We start from the raw sequence: 11607 nt of genomic DNA, 5'->3' as shown, positions 1-11607 counted from the left end.
TGTAAACAATTTGCGAACGTAGACGCTGCTCCTTTAAACACGTTGACACATTTTTTAGCGGGTACTTCCTCTTTTTTTTTCTCTCACGGTTATGAAAACGAGTATGACCGTTTCCATTCTTATCACTCATAAACAACATTTTCCTTGATCGCTTCATAGTCACTGCAACTTGCGGATGGCGACGACAAGCTGGTCGCCCTCCAATGGTGCGTTGACCATACACACGTCGGCGGTAGCACACCATATCATGGCGTTAGTTTCTTGTTTATCGGGTTCCAAGTCCGGAAAGGTCACCCGTCGATAGTAGGTCAAGGGCGCGCATTTGTTGATTTTGCGCTTCGAGAAATTGCCAATATGGCGGTACTTCCGTTCCGGTACAATTTTGATATGTCTCTTTGCCTCGATGTGATCCCACCTTCTGATGTCGGTGACATGTCAGGATTGGCACCATTTTCACACATCGGGGCGTTGCTGGGTCATCGAGGATTGAGACGAAGACGATAGTAATCAATGATTTATTTTACACACTTTCAATTTTACAGTAACTGATAGGTAAACGACTTGGTTTAGAACAATTAATTAACAACAGGACATGATACGAAACGTGATACTGTTCCTGTCCTGATACGTCTGCACGCACCAGTGACCAGTAACCAAGTAATTACAAAATCATAATGACCGTTGCCGGTCAGGCGACACTGGTTTTATACCTGAACCCTACCACTGGTCGTGCAGGTACGTCAGGTCAGACTCAGTAGAAGCGCGCCAACGCTGCGCTTGCGTTTCGTAGGTAATCAATTGATGTCCCGTACTGATGACTTCCCGACAAACCTAATCACATAATTCAATAAACGGTAAAATTACAGAACAAAAGACATCAACGAGTTTATGTTAAGACGATACGGTAGGGGTCAATTCTCCATACAAACGCTCTCGACTATTTCCTCCTTGGTTTTTGAAGATAAAGCAATGATTTTTTCAACACAGATTGTTATTATTTTTATCTGTGTCGGACCGTTTTGATTTTTTTGATATTCTGTTTTTTAAAGACTCTAGAGCCAATCAAAAATTTCCAAATACGGCCTTTTTCATTGTGGCGCAAAAAAAGGATACTCAACTATACTGATACTCAAGATTGGTAACAATTAACCAAAAAAGCTAAAAGGCCCGACATAGATTATTTCATTGTTATTCAGATTCTCATATTTCGTTTCGATTGATTAAGTTTTGAAGGAGGAAAGAGTCGAGAGCGGAACCTCGATTTTAAAGATTTTTTTGAAATATCTTTTGACTGAGTTGTTCTTAATGGACAATTTTTTTTCGATAAATCTAGTTAATAACACTTGTATATTTAACTAAAATTCCCAAGTTGAAAGGGGGGCTCCTTTCCATTTTAGCATTTTCGCTACCGTATCCTCTTAATCAAAAATATAATATTACATGGAATTATGAACAGAACCCTGAACTGAAATCGACCAAACTGCCACTGCGCGCGCGCAATTAATTATAGTTACCTTTCGTCATCACTTCCAAACAATCGTAGACAAATGCAATAAAATGGTACCATTGAATTGCGGTGGGTAGCAATAATTGATTGCAGCGAAGCATCGATAAGGTATCTGAGATCGGCGCGTACGCACAATGTCCTATAAACTAGGCGATGCTATCTGTCGTTGTAAATGAATCAGGGCAGGTTGCGACGAAACCCTATATCCGTACGTTCCTAAATATCTACCTATAAACTACCTGTCTTATTTATGGGCCAGCTTGTAAAGACTAGTGCCTCAATTTCTCTGTGCACTGGTGACATCCAAATTTAAAAAAAAATGCTAATTCATTCGTTCGGTCATCATTTTATAATCGAATAAAGTTGGATCAGCGACTCTATTTCAATTTTGCGTCCGCAACTTCAGATCAGATAATCAGTATGGATTGGCCAATAGTTTGAGTTCAAGTTATTTATTTACAAAAAAAAAAAAAACTGATCGCAGTTTCATGACAATCATGACTGGTGTAACTACTTAGGTAAATCCTGTCCAGAAATATATGACTATTTAATATTATTGTCAGGAGGGCACTGTTATTCCGATGTAGGTAAGGGGTGACAGTTTAGTATAGTATGAAGAAGAGCAGTTCTCAAAAAGTATGTACCTACAAAAATTAAGGAAAAAGTAATTTTTTTTTAATTACTATTTTGTTACCAAGATTTTTTTGATGGATTAAGATTTTATTAAATTTTATTTCATCATTAAGGTTCTCTAGTATCTATATTTTCGTAATTATAACAATTATCCTGTATAGATCTTACGAAAGTCGACTTACCTATATTACTAAATGTGGGTAACAAAATAGGATCAATTAAAATTTACTGACGTGGCTATGTACAAACTTTTTGAGAACTGCTGAGAAAATAATTCTAATGAAATTGGTCAGGCTTTTATCTGGTTTTTATTTGATATCTGTGGAGGGTTTACTATTATCCAGTTAGCATTAATATAAGGAGGATGAGGACCGTTTGCGGTCACATGCTAATGTTATATGTTTTCGAGGTGAATCTCGCACTTTAAAGTCAAATGTATGCAATGGAAGTCTAATTGACTCTTACCACCCGGATCTCTCGGATTAAACCTTATGTGTTGTGCCTATTTAAAATATCACTATTAAAATCATGCCTACTTTACTTATTGCAATAAAAATATGCTATAGCTAGGTATAGGATTCAGAAAGTGACATAAAATGATGCTGACTTCAAGCATTTTTGTGAAGATACAAAAATTTAATGTAAGTAAGTAAATATAAGTAAGTCTAAAATGAACCGAAATAGACCGAGTTTGGGGCAAATAAGTAAATTTTAATTATTGGGTAAATAACTCTCCCTGTCGGACTTCTGTAACTTAGGAACATTTTACTACTTGCATTTTATACTTCTGCATGTGCTCTTCCTCCTTTTTTGAAGTCCTATCTCATTCCTGACTTGGCATAAACATAGTAATAGTCCAGTAGAGTAATTTGCCGGTCAAGTGGCGTCCACCTCCTCGGGGCAAAAGCAATCCGCGAGACAGATACGACCGCGTTATTTGCAGTTAGTGACGTACCCGTCAGAAGGGTTAACGGTCAGAAAACATCGGACGAAATACTCTTGCGCAGAAATCACATACAAAACGAGTCGGGACATGTAAAGAACAGGGTTTTGTAAAGCCACTAAGTATTATGAGTTTTTGACGTGTATCCCCATACTCGAGTGCATCCCCATTCGCTTTTCAACCAAAATATACTTGTAATTTAGTATTATCCTTGATGTTTACATTATACTTATAGCAAAGTTACTATTTTAAAATTTTCAAATGGTTTTCGTTTCCTGTTCTTGTAGAAAATAGGTACTACAACGATGATTTTTATATGTACCTACAAAAGTTGACAGGGGACATAAACTGATATAATGGATTTTAACAATAACTATTAGAGATAAATAAAGGAGAAATAAGAAATACCAAACATGGTACATGTAGAAATAGAAATCCATAAGTACAAAAGTAAAGCTTTATATTATAATGAATCGGTCTCTAATATAAACCGTGGATGGACTGGGCTATATCTCATCGTTGAAAACGGAACCCTAAAAAGTGACATAAAAAAAACCGGCCAAGAGCGTGTCGGGCCACGCTCAGTATAGGGTTCCGTAGTTTACCGTATTTTTCTCAAAAACTACTGAACCTATCAAGTTCAAAACAATTTTCCTAGAAGGTATTTATAAAGTTCTACTTTTGTGATTTTTTTCATATTTTTTAAACATACGGTTCAAAAGTTAGAGGGGGGAGGACGCACTTTTTGTTTCTTTAGGAGCGATTATTTCCGAAAATATTAATATTATCAAAAAACAATTTTAGTAAACCCTTATTCATTTTTAAATACCTATCCAACAATATATCACACGTTGGGGTTAGAATGAAAAAAAATATCAGCCCCCACTTTACATGTAGGGGGGGTACCCTAATAAAACATTTTTTTCCATTTTTTATTTTTGCACTTTGTTGGCGTGATTGATATACATATTGGTACCAAATTTCAGCTTTCTAGTGCTTACCGTTACTGAGATTATCCGCGGACGGACGGACGGACGGACGGACAGACAGACATGGCGAAACTATAAGGGTTCCTAGTTGACTACGGAACCCTAAAAAGTGTGCCTTCGGATGAGGTAAAAAATAAAAATGCATGGAAAGCAGGTTGATAGATGAGTTACAAAGTTGCAGTTAAGACAACGAAATTGGCTCTGTATGTACGTCTAAAATAAATAACCTAATCAGTATGAGGCTACTTTTTCATTGTGGGTTTGTAAACCGGTCATTTTCTGATAATATGTCTGCGTGCACGTCTAATTTGTGTTTAAGTATTCTTTATTTGTACTTTTGGTAAGGCTATTGCGAGTCAAAAACAGTCGAGAAAATGTTGTGCTTTTTATGAATAATACGAAAGTTTATGATTAGAAACTTATTTATTTTATGTTGACCACATGAACGTTATAAGTACATTTACAACCTTTTTAATAAAAAGTTTTTGACTCAAATCGACTTTGATGTTGACGTTGCTGCAATGAAATAAATTCCTGACTATTCTCTGTTGTTCTACGCTCCATGGACACCGGTTAACATTACCTGCAGTCCACATAGGAACCAAAATGTAACTTTTTTCCTATTGAGTTAAAATCCACAGAAATCAATTGAAATGATAGTCTGTGAACGAACTTGATGTGAACTGTCAACTTACCTGATTGCAGCGTCTGCTTAATGTAAGATCTCCTCAAAACCTGATAATAATTCCCGAGTGTTGTCCGTAATACATGGAAGTGTAATTTCCTCGCATAAGCCAGTTATTAAATAATAGGCACCGGATCGGTCAGTCGCGATGTGTGGGAGCGAAGGACTCGCAGACCATACATTCAAATAGATATCATAAGGTAACTAAGAATATCGACTAGTTAGATGACGATTTTTATTACATACATACATACAATCACGCCGGTATCCCATAAAGGGGTAGGCAGAACACATGAAACTACTAAAGCTTCAGTGCTACTCTTGGCAAATAAGGGGTTGAAAGAAAACGAAACTGTGACATTGCAGTGACAGGTTGCCAGCCTCTCGCCTACGCCACAATTTAACCCATATCCCATAGTCGCCTTCTACGACACCCACGGGAAGAAAAGGGGTGGTGAAATTCTTAACCCGTCACCACACAGGCTTTTTATTAGTTAAGAAAAATCTAATAATGGACAGTAATATTAGGTTAGTCATAAGTTTGGTTTTCTGGTGTTAATCTTGTGTTATATTTCTGACCTCGACATCGGTTCAGGTTGTTGAATTTTTTAACATTTGATTCAACATTCAATTATATTTTTACGTAAATAAAATGCGTAATACTCAGTAACATATACGTCGTCTTGGTTTTGGTACGTACCTATATAAATTGTGTCATATTAGGTATACGTCGTCACGGTGTATTATGCTTCCAATTTTATCACCTATGTGGCTAAAGTATCCGTAACGCTTTAGCAAGTATGTCAGTGTGAGAATGACAGATGTCTTATCCACGTGGATAAGTGATATAAATGGAACCATAATACGCCGGCAGGTATGAACATATAAAATGTGTAATATTCAGTAGCATACGCGGTGTCTAGTTTATATTACAGTCTGTGAGGACAGCCCATTACCGCGACATTAGGTACCGATTTACTTCGTCACGCACGATTACACTCGCACATGGGAACCTTGCATTAGATGCAGACTAGGGATGAAATGCGTAATTAGAGTTCCTGTGTGGCAATTATTGGTGCGTCTAGTTTGTGTCGTTTCATGTAAAATGTAAGTATCCAAATGTATCCATCTGAGCAGGGTACGTACATAGCCTAATGCGCAAACGCTCATGATAATATTTGTTTCGTAGCTATATATCTCTATCGCTCTTGGGTATAGCGCGACAGAGCCAGACTGCATTTCTGTCGGCGTCTGGCGTCATGGACCGCACTTGATAGTCTTGCTGAGAAGCTCACTCACCGGAAGCATGACAAAGAAGCGAAGAATTGGATGCATGGGCACACGTTGGGCGGACAGAATAACGTCTGTGACAAAGACCACATTGCAGGCCAGCGTGCACCGGGCCCAGGATCGAGTGGCGTGGAAAGCTGGTGAAGATAGTCCACAGTTGTCACGTCCCTCAGCCATGAGGATACGAAGAAGAAGAAGAAGAAATGTATCCAAATCTACGAAAACGTTTTACACAAAAAACGCAGTCATCATTTCCCTATTCCCTATATGAATTTTGTCACAATGAAAGATATTTTGTAAATGTTTTGATAACTCTAAAGAATTAGGGGCGAAAAGTTTAATGATTTTTTTTATAAACATTTTAAGTTACGTAGGGACGTAGGGAATGTAAGCGGTTTAGTGCGAGTGGTACTTTCGCTTTTCGCTTTCATGTGAAATGAGAGCCAAGTTCAATATTAAGAAATGCCCCACCGTCGTTAATGACTTTGCCGACCAGAAATTTTAAAATGTGCAGACAGAATCGGCGCCAGACTAGAAAGTTCCCATGGAATATAATTATAGTTCAAGATTTTACTTAATAAAAAATCGTCTTGACTGAATATACGGTGCAGTTGCTAAACCTAAAGGCAGTAGCGACTGTCGCAAACATGTTCCATGATTTGTCTCAGCCTTCATGTCCCCGGCGATCCCAGGCGAACTTATCTTTATTTATCACTTGTCCGGAACAACACTCATTTGGCCATAACTAGACTTTAAGACTTTGTAATAAAGTCCACAAATTGTCAATGAATATTGTGGTTGATGGTACAGTCAAAGCATTAATTATAGCTGCGAACAAATAACCAAAATTTTCATCCACAACCTTAAATATTTAATACCTGCCTATTTTACTTCACAAATCGGTTCAAATCGATTTAGGCCTCGACAAATCCGACCTGAGTGTTCATTGCAGTAAATCGACTTGAGAGATGTTCATTCTCACGTGATCTCACTCGATGAGTTCCTGCGTCACCTTCGATTGTCATATTGTTATGCACGAAGAAAAATATTGTCATGCACATCCTGCCATTATGGAGACAAGTCGAAACTTGGTACCTAAACTACGGTAGGTAAAGGAAAATGATGCTTGTTGTTTGAACTAATCAATTTCGCACGGGCTTACAGAGATCGATTTGGCGGTAAACATGGATTTGGATCGGTTTGGCTCGCGTCAACTTGCCAAATGTCCGATCTGGCGGCGTTGACTGACGGAATCGGTCATGCTTCGTTCCCGCTCAAATAAGAGTGATTGACCACGGAGCGGAGCGGAATCTAAACCGATTTTGGGTTGAAGTCCACTTCTTCGGTTTGATTTTTTTTCGATTTGACCCTACACTATCGGGCTTGACTGTACTCGTATGGGGCTCGTTAACTAGCAACGGCCACCGACGGTTTCCGATGTGATTGTAAATGCAGCAGTTTAATTTATCTCCAGTTGCAGGAACGGTTGTAAACCAGGATGTTTTACTAGTTAAACTCATTACTTTTTTTAATAGTATGTTATAAATCTTGTCTTTAATGGTTCTAGGTATTAGCGATATTTAAAATTGTAGTATTTTTAAGTTATTAATTAATTTGTTTATCGTTATTTACTTGTTATATTAAAAAGATTTGTATGTAATAATTAAAAAAAATATAGTTAACATGTTAACAATTAAAAAACATTACTGTTTGAATGGTATGAGTTGAAGCAAGTCATTTTTAATTTCGCCAATATTGGTTATAATAATTACATAGTTATAATCAATTTAATTACCTATGTTTAATCGAATGGCGCACAGTCAACAACACAGCTGTGAATACAGCCAAAGTGCCAAAAACATGTATATTGTATGTATACAGAACTTTATTGCCTGTACATTAAGATGTGTATACATATTTTTGGCCCTTTGGCTGTATTCACAGCTGTGTTGTTGACTGTACCTACTTTTAAGTATTTGTGCTTCTGCCTTTATGCATAATATGCATTGTTTGTATCAAAATAAATACGCTAGGTACTCTTGATGCAAATAAGCATTGTGCGTATTACATATCTTTATTATAGATTTATTTTATATCTTTGCAGGCATTGCTTTAGTTTCTATAAGTATGTAAATTGTAAATAAGAAGATTTATAAATTTAGTAGCTTTTCCCGCGGCTTTGCTCGTGTTAAATTCGAAAATTGCGAAACGCTCCATACAAGCTTCCACCGTCCATTTTAGGGAAGTGGGGGGGTTAGAAAGAGACAAAAAGTAGCCTATGTTACTCTCCATCCCTTCAACTATCTCCACCTTAAAAAATCACGTCAATTCGTCGCTCCGTTTTGCCGAGAAAGACGGACAAACAAACAGACACACACACTTTCCCATTTATAATATTAGTATGGATTTTTTACATTTTTTTTTCTTCAGCTATTTAATTCATTACTTCCTAAAAATTAATTTGTTTTGTATAATTCTAATATTGTCTTCGGTTACCGCGATAGTTACTCATGAAATAAAACTATGGAAACGGATTAAATCGTTTCGTCGACGGGTTTTTTTTTAACAGAGTAATGGTAAATTTTTTGAATATTGTATAACTAGCTTTATTAATAGTGTGTGAACCTGCCTTAGAAATCTATATTATTTGTGGTCATGGTTCGTTAATATTTCTTGTAAGTGGGTAGCTTTTGCACATTTTAATTTTTCCTCAGTCACCCGTTGACCACGAACGCTGTAAAGAGTTCGAAACGTCGGGATGTATTTTAAATTCATTATACGCGATTTAATCCGTTTCCATAGTTTTATTGTATAATTCTGTTCGTAAATACTTATTACCCATTATATGACTTTCATTACCATCAGAATGCGCAGTGGTACTTAAACATGCATTTATTGCACTATTACCTCTGATAATCGAGTGTAATCTTACCTAAGCCATTATTCTTTACCCTTTGCCGCGGCGTTAGTTGTCTTAATTAACTTTCTGAATATACAGGATGAGCTATCATTAGGGTCAAAAAATTAAAACCTTCAGAATGATGACGGCTAATTTACTTTTTCGTATGACGGGTTTGATATTATCACCGTTTTTAAGTTATTTTAATTTTAAGGGTGTATTCATACGCGAAATTCTGTTACTTTCTCAAAGATCTCGGTATTCTAATCTTGGAAATATCTAATCAATCTTTTTTTTTACAAATTAGTAAAGACATACAAGAGCGTATAGTTTCAATACATATTCTCAAGAACCTGTGGCCCGTTTCTTGTAATACACAAACACACTTGTAATACAAGGCTTGTACCTTTCGAGAAACGGGCCACTGGTCTCCACATGCAGAAAACAAGTACATACATCTAGGCATTTTGAATATAGTTTTCTATATGTCTGCTTGTGGAAAAATCAATAAAAAATTGCAACAACCTGTATTTAAATGCAATTGTAAATCGCACTTGTTTCGCTCTACACCAACTCTACACTTAAATCTTTATTTGTTCCGGCAGGTTATATTAGAAAATCTGAGAATAGGAATTTAATTTAAATTATAAAATCTTTTTGTTACATAACTTGTTTGACATACATAACATACCAGTTTTTGCCCGCGGCTTCGCACGCGTTAGAAACAGACAAAAAGTAGCCTATGTCACTCTCCGCCTTTAACTATCTCCACTTAAAACATAACATCAATTCGTCGCTCCGTTTGGCCGTGAAAGACGGACAAACAAACAGACACACACACTTTCCCATTTATAATATTAGTATGGATTAGTATGGATACTAATACATATGCCAATTGCCATTCAGTAGGTAAGTAAATCATATTTATATTGCATCTGTTTCCAATTCTAAATATTCATAAATTGTAAATGCAGATGTCAATAGCAATGAAAAAATAAACATTGATCAACTCTTGTAAAAATATATTTGCCATAATAATACCTCCTCGGAAATCTTGTAAAGGTTTTTGTATAGCAATTATTGACATGAAAAGCTCTTCCATAAGAGTCGTTTATTTATCATATTCTCATTAAATATTCCGATATAGCCTTTGGTCAGATTCATCAATCATTATAGGTACTCAAGATGATGGGCGTAGACGTTGGCCTTATACATATTTAAATTTGCGGCACAAAGCACGTGCCGATCCGTCGGACATTTATGTATATATTATAGATTGGACTCGTATTTTATTTTCTTCAATATATTCGATATGTGTAACAGTCGAGACATGGACTACCTACGAGTAGTATAATAAACTTATGAAGTTATTTAAACACTAACCGAATGAAGGCGAAGGGCGAAGGCCTTAGTTTATTTTCATGTTCTGCGCATTTTTTTTTATAAATTCTCGTGAGATCGGGTGAGTTGCCATGATCTCTAATATACTTAAGTATGTAGTTTTTTTTTCAACATAATGAAGCTATTGTGGATTGCGAGATATACAACTTACATGACTTCTACTATTTAATGTGTACCAAATAATGAACATTCTTCATCATCTCTATAATTTATTTAATTTTACAAGAATAATAATAGCAGTTCAAACATCCGGCTTTGCTCCGTGGATTTGATGAAAATAGACTAATATTGTTTAAGTAGTCAAGTACCTAAATAGTTCTGTGAAATAAATTTGACAATTTTCAAAAATAAATATATGGTAAGTATACTTAAGTACTACCTATACGAGTACGGCCACATAAAAATGTTATAAAAACAGCTTATTGGTTAAACAGGTATTAATTACTATTACAGTTCCACTGGTTCGTAGAATTTAAAAGCCATTTCATTGTTTTAATAATCATGAATTTATATTTGGAATGGAATGTCCTGTTTTATTATAATATGTATTTTAATAAAAAAATATCATAATATTATTTTTAGATACAAATGATACAATTACCGTGTCGCTTGGTTGAGGGGTATTTGTAGTACCCATTAATGGCAGAGACGACTGTACCTCTAATCGATCTGCAAAAGTTCACTGTGCTCGTTTGCACTTGAGTTTACATAGTTAAGAATCATACTTTATACGTAATACGCTAGGAGTCTTGACAAAATTGCCCTTACCGTGGTGAGGCATTACAGCCACGGCAAATCTCGCGTAGTTATTTTACATAAAAAACATGTAAATGTATGTATGTATGTTTAAAAAAAAAACATACATACATACATACACACATATAATCACGCGGCGCCTGTATCTGTATAAAGTGCACAGCACATGAACTACTCATGTTTCAGTCCCTCTCTTGGCAAAAAGGGGTTGAAAGAAAACCGAATTGTGACTTTGCAGTGACAGGTTTCCTATGCCATAATTTCACCTATATCCCACAGTCGACTTCTACCGCTTCTACGACACCCACGGGAAGAAAGGGGGTGGTAAAATTCTTAACCCGTCACCACACGGCTTACTTTGCCACTTACTTACCGCGGCGACTTATTTTGTTAGGCATAACTTGTCTTATACGGAGTTATATCTTTGATAGTATTTTTTGGGTTTCGTACCCCAAAGGGTAAAAAGGGGTTACTAATTGAATTGAATATATTAAAGTTTGTACA

The sequence above is a fragment of the Leguminivora glycinivorella genome, chromosome 10 (assembly GCF_023078275.1).
Source record: "Leguminivora glycinivorella isolate SPB_JAAS2020 chromosome 10, LegGlyc_1.1, whole genome shotgun sequence".
In the NCBI taxonomy this organism is placed as follows: domain Eukaryota; kingdom Metazoa; phylum Arthropoda; class Insecta; order Lepidoptera; family Tortricidae; genus Leguminivora; species Leguminivora glycinivorella.
The sequence above is the reverse complement of the archived record's forward strand: the minus strand, read 5'-3'. Positions refer to the sequence as shown.